The 8,261-nt window shown below is 35.7% G+C and overlaps 1 pseudogene; it reads left to right on the plus strand.

Annotated features, from left to right (window-relative positions):
* Positions 1-5,685: 5,685 nt before the first annotated feature.
* On the plus strand, positions 5,686-7,531 carry LOC127093651 (uncharacterized; annotated as a pseudogene).
* Positions 7,532-8,261: the final 730 nt, after the last annotated feature.

Raw genomic sequence — 8,261 nt, forward strand, 5'->3', positions numbered from 1 at the left:
AACGAGGTTTCATCAACTCGCTCATTACTAGAAAATTCACTTTTAGTCAAAGATTTAGTAACCAAAAAATTTCAGTCACTACAGCCACCGAAATTTGATATCCATGAGAAAACTTTTTTATCTCATTAAATCAGTCACAAAATAAAATTATTCGACAATTTAACGACTGAAATTTTGTGATCGTAGATTCAGTCTCAATTTTTTTTATTATTTAAAAAAAACTAGCGACCGAAATTTCAGTCACTAATAAATTTTGTTTTTTCTCTCTTTTTTATTTCTTTTTATTAAGTTACTATTTTCCTCTTAATTATTTCTTTTTCTTAATATTTTAATTTCTTCCTAATTTATACGTTTCAATAAAAGTTTCATTTTTTTATTTTCAATTTTTCTTTTATTATTTTTTAACAAATGAAAGTGAATTTTATTACATTATGCAATTTTTTATATTTGAAATAATGAAATTGCATAATAAAATTAAACTTTATTTTATTACTTCAATTAAATTAAATTTTAATTAGTGATTTTTTAAATTATAAAGATATATATATATATATATATATATATATATATATATATATATATATATATATATATATATATATATATATATATATATATATATATATATATATATATATATATATATATATATATATATATATATATATATATATATATATATATATATATATATATATATATATATATATATATATATATATATATAAAGATGTTAAGTGTTCTAGTGATGGTGTAGGCGTCCGTGCATCCTTTCAAGGTCCAACAAAAGATTAATTTTATTTTATAAAAAAAATTCAAATATCAAATGTAAACGGTAGGGCTGCCAATGTACAGAACCAGCTAAGAAATAGTTTGAAATTTGATTCGACAACTAAATCGTTGAACTAAGTTCGTTAATCAAATGAGTTGGATATGAAAAAAACTAAGTTGGTTGACTAAATGTGTTGAACTTGAATATATATATATATATATATATATATATATATATATATATATATATATATATATATATATATATATATATATATATATGGGTTAAAGGCTTAGGGTTTGAGAAAACTAACCTGTTAACAATGCTTGGGATTGTTGGTGTTAACCACTTCTTCGCTGTAAATTTGATAGGGTAGATTATTCAAGTAGACAAAAGGAGACAAAGTTTAGCAAGATTGTCGCATGCCTACAAATGAATTACATTTTCCCTCTTTTTCTTCAACTCAGTGAAGAAATGTTAGGGAAGGAGGTTGAGAAAAAACGCCCACAATAAGTTTCCTTCACTCTCAACACAAGAAAACGTTAAACCAATTCATGTTGGGCCAAAATTGGAGGAGGGCGGTTGGGCTAACTGTTGCAGCCTATATACTTTTTTTTTAAATCTAAGGCGTGTTGGGCCAAAATTGGAGGAGGGAGGTTATATGAATCTTCACAACCCATATTTTAGGCCAATTAGGCTTCCAACCCTCACAACTCAAATGTTTTAAATCAAAGGGTGGCTGGAAAAAACTGCTATGGTAACCGCCGTAAAACACAAAAGAGGGCGGTCCTCAAGGAACCGTCGCAACTTATGTGTCACAAAATGATATTTTTCTTGTAGTGCTTACTAATTGAATAATGGACGAACTATAGAAATATTTTGTATTTTATCCAAACAATACCACAAGATACATTATCAGTCATGGATCACTAACGTCTTTCTTTTGGTTGCTACGTAGTTGGGCTTACAAAAATATGGATTTTTTTTCGAATTCAAAAAGCCTAAAGATAAGAGAGCAAAATGTTATTGGTAAAATTTTATTTCTCAAAAAGTCTCTTTCTTTGATTCCATTCTTTTCAACCATTTTTCTTTTGGTGATTTTCGTTTGTTTGCTTTGACATTTGATCTCTTTTTCCTTTTGTGTTTTATCAAAAGTATATTATTTTCTTTTCTTTTCATCATTACAAATTGATTTTTTTCACACATTTCCTTTTCTCCTTAACTTTGTTTTTGAGATACCCTTGAATTTTTAGGTAAACTAAGTATAGTCATCATCCAAATACTTGGGACTAGTATGGATAATTACGTCAAATTAATATTTTTCTTCCAAGTTAATTTTGAAATTTGTGAGGAGAATTAAGCCACGTTTCCTTAACGGAAGACGAGTATTCAAACGGGAGGCTAAGTACGCCCATCATCCAAATACTCGGGACTAGGATGGATATTTAGGTCCAACAAATCCTTTTTCATTCGATTTTTATTGCAAAAAAGTTTCCGAAATGCTTAAGTTGTTAAAGAACTTGATGTTGATCAAGTATTTGATTCATGTTGCTTTGAAAATAGTTTGATTGTGAAGTGGTGAAGAATAAATGGAAGCGCGAATTGTAACACAATGTCGTAAATTCTAACGCGAGGTCGTGAGTTCTAACGCGAGGGCGCAAGTTCTAGCGTGAGGGTGCAAACTCTAACGCGATGACGTAATTTAACGCCACAAATTATACAGAATGTAGTACTGCACGCAAAGATGCAACAGACTGGCAAGAGAATCAAAGCGCATACAAAATAATCACAACCAACATACATTCATCACAATCAAAAACGAAAAGTAAACAAACACATAATACTCATGTGTTAAATTAACGTAACGTGAGGATACAAATTAAGGTCACGTAACGCGAGGACATGTAAAATAAAGCTGCCAACACAAAAATTAAATCTGATTTAAAATGCAATGAAATCGAACAACAAGTTGCTAGAACGAAGTGTGATCATTGCAAACAAAATGAAATACAAACAAACATAATGCAATGTATCATATCATAACAAAAAGTAACATCATGTGACAAAAGAAAAAGTAGCAAAGCAAACGCGAATTGACATTATGTTGAACTACCTAAAATGTATATACATCATGTGACATTATTACATAAATATTATAGAATAAAAAACTATCCAGCAAGCCAAATCAAAATTATGCCGAACGTGCAAAATGTTCATATTTAATTTCACCACAACAAAACAAACAACAATATGCATATAAACGTAATAGCAACGCAGACTCATAAAAAAACTGAATTATGCACGTCCAAAATCAACAATCAAAACAGAATGGCTCTAAATCCAAAATGAAACCAACACAATTCTTGCAAATGATTCAAAGCAAAAAGTTAAACTCAAATCACTTATTAATGACAAAATTTGAACTCACTAACATAACTGTTATACCTGCAACATAATAGCAACAAATAACAGGGGAACAAACTGCCATAAACTTGAAACTTTGCTGAGGTGACGTCACTGACACGGTGGTGAGGTTGATGGGAAAGAGAAATTGATGGAGGTTGTTGGTGGCTGTGCGTGAAGAATGAAGAAGTGTTGAATGGCTGTTGTTGTTGAACATTGTCGATGATGATGAGTGTCGCAACCTGAAAAATACAGTGCGCAAAAAAAACAACCGGCGAAAGAAAAAGACAGAAGAGTCGCCACCGTGCGTTATTCATCCCAAAGGAGGGAAAGGAAACGCTCGAAGTAAACCTGAAAAAGGAAAGGACAAGACGGGGTCTCGCAACCAAATCTTGGGTTCGGGAGTCGGTTATGCGAAGGGAAGGTATTAGCACCCCTACGCATCCGTAGTACTCTACGAGATCCACTTTTGTAGTTTTCGTCTAAAGGGTGTGAGTTTATCTTGTACTGTTTACCAAAAAAAAGGGTTAAATGAAAATGACTCGCGCGGATGTCGCATCCACTGCATACGTATCTCATCTGAATATGAGAATCAGAGTCTTCGTAGCTCGGTTGACCTATGGGTTGGGGGATGTGTGCTCGCTAAGACATCGTGTCTTATGCCTACGTATCTCATCTGGAATGAGAATCAGAGCAAGCCGTAGTTCGGCTAACTACGGGGTTGTGGATTGGGTTTTGGACGAACGACGTCACTACGCAATCTACCGGATGCTCGACCTTTGGAGACTTACTCGCCTGTAGTAGAAGGAGTAAACATGTGTTATGGAGAAGAAAAATCAATGAAGGGTTTGTTTGCATTGTAGGAACGCGCATGCAAAAGGGTAATGAGGATAAGACCTCATAGCTCTTAACCCTGGACAAAGGAACCTGCATAAAGTAAACACAAAAACATTGCCTCCTATCGAGGTCTTCCAGCTAGGAAAGCAGTAAAATGCGGGAAAAATGTAAAAGTACCACGCGGATAAAGATCCGAAGTAACAACAATTAGAGGAATGGGAAACCCTGAGATCCTTCCAAGCTAACATCATCAAAGAAAGTGGGTCAGTACAGGTAATCGGAATGAACCTCCAGGGGTTATCCCACAAATAAAGTGGGAAACCACGCAAGTTATCCCTGCAAAAGTCATGTGAGCCCTCACAAAAACTCAACAAAAGGGTTAGTGAAACACCATAAGCATTTTTTTCATGGATAACAGTATGGTTTCAGAAACCTCAAACCCTGTGGCATACTGTCATACCCCGATTTTGGTCCTGATTTTTTATTTTTTATTTGGCACTTGGCCTGAAATTCATTTTTGCATACATTCATTCCCAAACCCATATTACATTGTATAGGCCTTTTTGATCATGGTGCTTTTGATTATAAAATGGATTTGACTTTCTAATTTTCAATTTGATTTTAATTTCAAATTAAGTTTAATTCCAAATTTCAATTTAATCTTAATTGTTTATTTTACTAATGATTCAAACTCTAATCGATTTTAATTTCCAAATGAATGTTAGAGTTGGTATCCAAGTAATTTTAAATGAATTATAGATTAATTTGTTTTTTTAATTTGGTTTTTGCTGATTTGTTATTATTAATTAAATTGATATTCAAACTAATATTGGATTATTCCTAAAAATCCACATCCATTTTTATAATCAAATATCCAATAACCCAACTCTATTTTTTAAACCCATTTTTGTTTCAAACTATACCCAAAATCCACATCCATTTTCATTATCCATTTGGAACCAAAATCCATTTCATATCCATTTCACATCCAAATCCATTCAATCATAAAAATTAACCAATTAACCCAAAGTTCATTAATCCAAAACCATTATCCAACAAAAACAAAAGACTTTACTTTATCATGTGTGGATTGGCTAAATTGAAAGTATGCATTAAAGATACACATATGTTGCTCTTGTCAACTTATGAGAAGAATGAATACAGAGAGAAGCTAAAGCAAATAAAAAAAGAAGAAGATTAATTTGCTAAGCGAACTATCTAATGGTGCTGTTCACAAGCACACTGCATCCATGCTTCCACTTGCCGTGCATTTTCTAACCAAAAAGCTGCCTCCAAACCCACCACGGGCAGGAAAATGTGTTGGCAATGATGATACCATCGATGAAACTGCAGAAGGACACACCTAGGAAGGCTGCAAGTACGCTGAAATTGACAGTACACTTAGTAAAACATGAGATACAATATGTCACCATGTGAAATGCCAATCTTATGGTACAAAGAAGACCGGAAATTCTTGCACATGAAATAAAGAAGAAGCCTACCGTAAATGAATGTCGGCATGATGTGAACTACAAGACACGATTTTTGTTACTTTGGCTTCAAGTCCTTCCGACCGCCCTTTTGAGCCTAGAAGCAAAATAGAACATTGTGTCAATGCCGAAGTTGTGACAAGACGAACCTACCAATTCACAAGGCAATATTGGCAGTCGAATATGGCTCCAACAGCAACTTGTGGCATCCTCTGTAAAAATCAGAAATTTCAAAAGTGTGAGTATGCAAAAACAAAGTTATTTAAAACTGAAGGCCGAGGGTGGGGTCTTTTGGCTGATGAGGACATTAAGGCAGGACAGTTTGTCATTGAATACTGTGGAGAAGTAATTTCATGAAGAATTTTCAACATACAGTGAAGCAGGTAATATGTCCAATCCTGCAGATTCGATATTACCTTTGGAATATGACTCTGTTGTTTTTGACAGCAATCTGCTGAGCAACTCTGAGTTTGTAAATAACGATGACAACATGTTTAACGATAATACCATCTTTGATGTAAATGACCTGCCACGCCAGTTCAACAACAATATTTCAAAGCCTGCAAGAAAAACCAAAACAGCAACATCAGAATATGAAGATGATAGATAGATTAAAGAAGATTCAGGACGAGTCCGAAAAGCAAAAGCTTTGTTGCGTACTCTCATTCATCAATTAATTTGGAGCATACTCGTAAGCAGGGACAGGAGAAAGGCTCCATTTATCAGTATGATGTTCCCTCTGGTCAACAAAGTATGGTTGTTTTAAGAAAGCCTGAAACCGGAACTGAGGATGCATATAACACTACTTATTTTTCTGATGAGTTGTCAATCCGGAATGGGATTGAGAATTCACGGAGGCCATTGGATTTTGAAAACAATGAACCAATTTGGTACCCTCCACCACCCGAAGACAAAGATGCTGACGCAGAAAGCAATTTCTTTGCGTATGACGACGAGGATGATGATATTGGTGACTCAGGTGCTTTGTTCTCATCCAATAGCAGCCTATCTAATATGTTTCCTGCAAAAGAGAAACACAATGAGGGAAACAAGGTCTAAAAAAAAAGATTCAAATCACTCATCGGTTTCAGCTCAGAAGCCGAACACTTGGATTGGAAAAACTACACTCTGCATTGCTGGAAGGACCTAAAGGAAAGCCTCTTCTTACGGTCAGCAACCATGTTGCTTCCATGGATGATCCACTTGCTATTGCTTCACTACTTCCTCCACAAGTTCTTTTGGATGCTAGAAACCTCAGATGGACACTTTGTGCAATTGATAGATGTTTTAAAAAAAACCTGTAACTCCTGCATTCTTTCGTTCTGTTAAAGTCTTGCCGCTTTCCAGGGGTGATGGAATTTATCAGGAGGGAATGGATATGGCTCTCTCTAAGTTGAACAATGGTGGTTGGGTCCACATGTTCCCGGAAGGTAGTCGCTCCCGAGACGGTAAAAAACCATGGGTTCTTGCAAGAGAGGTGTTGCCAGGTTTATCCTGGATGGAGATAGCATGCCCGTTGTTATCCCGTTTGTACATACAGGGATGCAGGAGATAATGCCAATAGGTGCCAGCATTCCGAGAATTGGAAAGAGGGTTACTGTAATCGTAGGCGATCCTATCAATTTTGACGATATATTCAACATGGAGAAAGGCCCAGATGTGCCAAGAAAAAGACTGTATGATGCAGTTCGCCGCAAGAATTGGTGATCGGTTGCATGAACTGAAGGCCCAGGTCGACAGAATAGCAATGGAAACAGAATTGCGGTTAAAAGACCACTCCCCACACAGCATGGAACGTGCATCTGGAATCTTGCAGCAGGTTGATTGGGGATTATTTGGAATGGATAACTTTATATCTTCTGCTGATGATGATTCAATGCAGACACCAGAAACAGTCGTCCTCCTAAATTCAAGTGTTTCTCAACAGCATCGGCAGTCTCCTTGTAAAAAAGTCTATGGTCGTGAAGGAGTTCAGCAATTGATATTACTTCTGAGGTTTTCATTAGAACAACAACGAATCCTCTCATGAGCCACCCAAAACCGAGTACACCAACAAGGTTGTGAGAAAAGCGAAACCGATGTTCAATTCTTCACTGCAGTAAAAGGAATAAGATTAACAGCCAAGCAGTAAGAATCCAAAATTCCCAATTTGGGCATTAAGACAAAAACAAAGACGAAAGTACACTGTTCACATTACCGTTTTCGAATCCAGGCATCAAAGAGGACAGACTCGTTTCTGAGCAGCAAAAGCGCTTCTGGAAACTTTCTCCATTGAACCTTTGGGCACCAATTGAAACCCTAATTCAGAGCATAAATAGAAAGGAAAGGAATCAGAGAAAGGAGGGAAAAAGAAAACCCTAAAGGGAGGCGGACAAAAATCCCACAAAAAAAACCCTAATTCCCAAATCAAAAGAAAACCGGTATTTGAAGAGGGAAGGAAGAAGATTTAAGCTGACTTGATCCGTCGTCGTCACCGAAGGTGAGACTTCCTTTTGATTTCTCTTTTTGAAACCATGGATTTGCTCTCTCTGGTTAACGAGGGTAAGCGATGAGGGCGAGATAGAGGCATTGTAAGCGATGAGGACGAGAGAAGAGCGATTGAGAGCGATCGTGAGTTGAGAGAGACGATTGAGAGCGATTGAGAGAAACGCGAAGCTTGGGAGCGTGTTGAGAGAGAGAGATTCAGATGAGAAGAGGGAAAGACACGAGAGAGGAGATTGAAAGAATTTTTCATTACTATTCATTATTACTTTTTATTC

This window comes from Lathyrus oleraceus, chromosome 6 (genome assembly GCF_024323335.1).
Source record: "Lathyrus oleraceus cultivar Zhongwan6 chromosome 6, CAAS_Psat_ZW6_1.0, whole genome shotgun sequence".
Classification (NCBI taxonomy): Eukaryota; Viridiplantae; Streptophyta; class Magnoliopsida; order Fabales; family Fabaceae; genus Lathyrus; species Lathyrus oleraceus.